Here is a 6000-nt window from a genome sequence, read left to right on the forward strand (position 1 = left end):
ATTTAATGTTTTTAATATGTTAGAAAAGAAGTGTATTCTTTATTTTTTTAATCCTCTGCTAACTGTATTCTGTTTGTTCTTTAGTTCATATGCATGAAATAACTAAACCTTGGCAAGAGTTTTTAGCTGGGCTCAGCTTTTTGTAAGCCAAATGATTTTGAAAGAAGATGGGCATTCTTTAGCTTCCAAAATGTTGACTCTGGATTCAGCAGCTACCAAGTAATAATAGACTACCCACTGACTTAAAGGTCAGAATCATAGAATGATTAGAACATCATGATTATGTGAAGAAAAAACATTGCATCAATTAGTGCCAAGTTTGAATTAGATTGTGCTCTGTGACCTACTTTCCTTAGATTCATTTGGTCTCTATGGATAGAACATGTACCAGTATCCTCTGGAAACTATTAGTTATTTAAAATTTGAAGGTTTTAAAGAAATCGTATATTAATGAATCTTACCTTCCTGACAATACTAAAGGTGGTTAATTTGTCAATAGCTATGTGACATAAAGAACATTACAGTGTACAAAAACTAAGACAAGCAATATTACTGGAGCCTTGATGTAGGCAAGTATTATAAAATTCACTGATACTTATACAGGTTATACCGGTTGTGTTAGTTCGTATACATATATATAAAATGACAAATGTATATTCATATACATAAAATAACAAATGTATTATATATAATTCAAATGCATACAATCCATCCTTTTAACATGAACAATTCAGTGGTTTTTAGTATATTCACAGTTGCACAACCATCACCAATATTTAATTTCACAACATTCTCATCACCCCCAAAAGAAACCCTGTATCAATAACAGTCATGCCTGAAAGCTGGTTCTTTGAGATAAGCCTCTGACTAGGCTGACCATGAAAAAGAGAGAAGACACAAATGCAGATTTTAAAGGGATAATAAGAGAATATCGGGCTTTCCTGGTGGCACGGTGGTTGAGAGTCCGCCTGTTGATGCAGGGTACATGGGTTCGTGTCCCGGTCCGGGAAGATCCCACATGCTGCAGAGCAGCTGGGCCCATGAGCCATGGCTGCTGGGCCTGTGCGTCCGGAGCCTGTGCTCTGCAACGGGAGAGGCCACAACAGTTGAGAGGTCCACATATCGCAAAAAAAAAGAGAGAGAATATCATTATCATCGTCATCATTATTATTAACAACTTTGTCAATAAATCCAAAAATTTAGATGGAATGGACAGATCCCTAGGAAAATATAATTCGCTAAAAGTAAAGAAAGAGAAAAAATAGGAAAATCTGAATAGTCTTATAACTATTATGGAAAATGAATTTCTGTCAGCGGCAACATCATTTACCTCTTACCCAAGCCAGAATTAAAGGTGAGACTGCTTCCAGCTATGCACTTCCTTTGTAGAAATCAGAAAAAGGCACTCCTTGCAAATGCATGTAGCTCCATGCCAGGGGACAGGACTTTGTGAACTAAGTGTGTGCTGGATGTCAGCTTCCATGTGCCCTTGTCAGCTAGGGACGCTTACTTAATCAGTGAACATCCTATACAACTGTATGTGGCAGCCCTGCCTTGATCTTCCCCCTTTTTTCTCTTTTCCCCCAATTTGATTAATTCACAAATACTGCCAAGTGTCTCCAAAGTATATCTTTTCCACTCTTTCCACCTTAGCTTAGCCACCATCATGTCCCACCCTGACTGCTGTACAACACCCTCCTGTCTGGTCACTCTGTATCTACACTTACCTCTTCCAATCTATTCTCTACATAGCAGGTGAAGTGATCATCTTAAAACATAAATCCAGGTACTTCCCCAGTGGCGCAGTGGTTAAGAATCTGCCTGCCAATGCAGGGGACACTGGTTCGATCCCTGGTCCAGGAAAATCCCACATGCCGTGGAGCAGCGAAGCCCATGCACCACAACTACTGGGCCTGCACTCTAGAGCCTGCGAGCCACAACTACTGAGCCTGCGTGCTGCAACTACTGAAGCCCGTGCACCTAGAGCCCGTGCTCCGCAACAAGAGAAGTCACAATGAGAAGCTCGTGCACCCAGTGAAGAGTAGCCCTCACTCACTGCAACTAGAGAAAGCCTGCACTCAGCAACAAAAACCCATCACAGACCAAAAATAAATTAAAAAAAAATTAAATCTTAAAAAAACCCACATAAATCCAATAACATCAATCTCCTGCTTAAATTCTTCTGTGACTTCCCTTTTCATTAAGAAAAAAATCCAAACTCTTTACTATGAACTACAAGGCCCTGAGTGATCTGACCCTATGTTTCTAGTCTCATCTTGTGCTACTCACCTCTTTGCCTACTCTGCTCTAGCCACACTAGTCTTACCTCAGTTTAATTAATCTGCCAAAAATCTTTCCTGCCTCAGGCTTTTGCACATGCCAGTCCTTCTTTTTGGAATAGTAAGAATAACTAGTATTTATTTTGCTCTTGCTACATGCTAGGCACTGTTCTAAGTACCCTCTGTATATGCACACATTTAATCCTCACAAAAGCAGTATGGAGTAGGTACTATTGTGCTTCACATTTTACAGCTGAGGAAACAAAGACAGAGAGGTTAAATAAATTTCCCAAAGTCCCACAGTTTGTACTTGATGACACTAAGATGAGCTTCTACACACTCTTTGTATAGCAGCCTCTTCTCATCCTCTAGGTCTCAGCATATCAATTCCATCCTTGGGGAAGACTTCTCTGGCCACTGTACCTAAGATAGGTCTCATTGTTGGTCACCATCTCAGCTGCTAGTCTGTGTGCTTCATAGTACACACTATGACTTACTGTTATTATTTTTATCTTTTTTCTCCCTCTCTCACTAGAATGTAAGCTCCATAAGGACAGGAACTTACTATAGAAACATCAATATGCTAAATGCTTCAAAATAGAAAATGATGAAAAAGAATACTCTTTCAGCATCTAGCACATTGTTTTGCACACAATAACTACTCAATCAGTGCTACCAAATTAATAAGAATAATATATCTTTCCTATTCAGATACTTACCTGCAGAAAAATAAATCCCTTACAATTTAAAACTAAATGAAACAAAACTACTTTAATTACTCCTCAGTCAGCTTAGGTTTTACTAGAAAAATCCTGCCTGTGCTCAATTTACTGTGAAGATAACCAGACAGGAAAGAATGTGGCTAAGTTCTCTTTTTCATAAGAACTCATTTTGAGATCTTTTTTGATTCTGGATTACATTCCATGGCTTTAGTAGTAACCATTATTTCAATTAGTTAGGAAATAAATATCCAGTATTTTCTTTTTGGTTGAATGACTTAATTTAATCTGATGTTCAGCTAAGTTTCTTATCAAAAGTGGCAGAAATTAATTAGCTAATTGAAGCAAAGGGGATTTGTTGAGAGGACGTCAAGCTCACAGAACAAACAGAAGACTGGAGCATGGGAAGCTTCAAAATAGACAGGAACCAAAAGGTCACTCGAGTCAAAAGCCAGAAACAGCCCCACAGTTACTGCTTCATCACTGGCTGGCCTGATCAGGGTGCCACTGCAATACTGCCCTTGTCCCACACCCTTGCATTTCTCGTGAAATACAAAATCCCATGAGAAAGCATCTGATTAACCTAGCTCATGTGCTAGACTGCCCAAGTCTCAATTCTGACATTGAAACTACACACAGTTAATTTCCCAGAAGGAAATTGGAGATGTGAATGCTGGGAAGCCAAAAAAAAAAAAAAAAAAAGAATGTCTTTTATATTTATGTAGGGAAAACCAAAAATGTATGTTTTCACTGTTTCTTATTTTGGGATTTTAGAACTTTGTTAAAGACATAGATTTTAGGGACTTCACTGGTGGTCCAGCGGTTAAGACTCTGTGGTCCCAATGCAGAGAGCCGGGGTTCGATCCCTGGTCAGGGAACTAGATCCTGCATGCCGCAACTAAAGATCCCGCACATGGCAACAAAGATCCCATGTGCTGCAACTAAGGCCCGGCACAGCCAAAATAAATAAATAAATAAATAAATATTTTTAAAAAAGACATAGATTTTACCCAAATATAGAGATCAGAACATTAGAAGGAACTTTATTCTTCCTCTAGCCAAACACTCTTATTTTGACATAAGCATTAAACAAGAAAAAAACCCTGCGTATTCTCGCTGAATAGCGAAATATATGATGAACATTTGTGAATAAGTCATGTGTGACACGAACTTGTCAGAATCAAAAGCCCAGAATGCATCCACGATCTTGGCAGAAGTACAGGGGTTTGTTTCATTCAGGTCATGACCCAGTAACATTTTCAACCTACCTATTGGTCTCTTCATATGGTTTTCCATGCCAATGAATTTAATTTTGGACCTACTGAATTTGAACTCTAACTCAACATGTCCAAAACCAAACTCATCTCTTCACACCATCTACTTCTCCTGTTTTTCCCAATCTTGATAGGTGTACCACCATTCAATCTAGCCACCCAATCCAGAAACTCAGCACTCATATATGACTATTCCATACTTCACCCCACACACGCAGTCATATCACCAAACATTTTTCCTCCAAATTGCTTTTCAAATCTATGCCTTTCTCTTCATTCCCCCTTGCCAGTGTCTTGGTTCAAATTCATGACATCTGTATTTCTCACCACCTAACATATCTTCCAGTTTTGATTAATTTTAGTAGGTCCCACAGGCTCTCAAGTTTTGGCCACTGGCTACAATTCTATCCGTATATACCATTGCTTCTTCCCATCTTACCTGAACAACCTGAATTCTGAATATATCCTGTTTTTTCATGTACTTCAGATTTTAATGTGCTGATTTTTTTTTTTTTTTTTTTTTTTTTGCGGTACGTGGGCCTCTCACTGTTGTGGCCTCTCCCGTTGCGGAGCACAAGCTCCGGGCGCGCAGGCTCAGCGACCATGGCTCACAGGCCCAGCCGCTCCACGGTATGCGGGATCCTCCCGGACTGGCGCACGAACCCGCGTCCCCTGCATCCGCAGACGGACTCTCAACCACTACACCACCAGGGAAGCCCACTGTGCTTATTCTTAATTAGTTAATCTTTCCACCTGTTTCTATCAGGCTTGTTCTCTTAGCGTGCCTGCTAAACTTCTACTCCAGCCTTCCAGACTTTGTTTTTTGAATTTTTTCTGAAGACCTTCCCATCCCAGCCATCACTATCCCCAAGTAAACTCAAACCTTTTGCCTGAACTCCCATAACACTTGTACATACTTCCCTACACCGTTTACTTACTCTCATTATTTGTTCCTATGCCTATTTTTCCTTTTGGATTGGGAGCAGGGACTGTGGTTCATTCAGAGTTTTGTTTTCTCACTGCATTCATTTAGTGCCTGGTACACCACAGGCAACAAAACATGTTTCTTTGGTAAACACATGAAGCGTGCTTTACTGAATGAAACCCCTGGATGAAGACGAGACCTTAGGAAACTCTAGAAGTTGAAAGAGTGAGCATACATCCTGACCCTGTTATGCCTGTTACTCCAGCTATGTAGCTGCACCCAAAGGGGAGGAACTTCAGGAAAGCAGCCCTCATCACAAGTTCTGGGCCCTCTTCTCTCTTGCTCTCCCTAATTTTTGTTGCCTTACTGCATTTATCTAGAGTACAAACTGCCCTTAGCTCCCATTTCTAGCCTAGGACTTGCCTCAAAGGCTTAACAATGGTCTTAGTTCATTCAGTTGCGAATCTCCGTGTTTCTCCTTACACAAGGTTTATTCTATCTTCTCAATGCTATTCATCACACTACTGCATGAGCCTTTGACCCCTGGACCATGCCTCAGTGTTGGCTCTCATGGGCCACATTGTTTTTGGGGTCAGGACTAAAGATAAGGACATTTTAGGCAGTGTCAAAATGAGTATCAGTTTAATTCCAAGAGAAAAAAAAAAAAAAAAAAAAAGCAGAGTCACGGGAGAGTCCAGAGTGCAACCTTGCCAGTTTTACCTAGAAACATGTCTTCATTTTAAAGCCACTTTTCATAGTCTTGTGTACCACATATGTTCACACATGCACACATTCTTCCTTTC

Source organism: Mesoplodon densirostris, chromosome 2 (genome assembly GCF_025265405.1).
Source record: "Mesoplodon densirostris isolate mMesDen1 chromosome 2, mMesDen1 primary haplotype, whole genome shotgun sequence".
Classification (NCBI taxonomy): domain Eukaryota; kingdom Metazoa; phylum Chordata; class Mammalia; order Artiodactyla; family Ziphiidae; genus Mesoplodon; species Mesoplodon densirostris.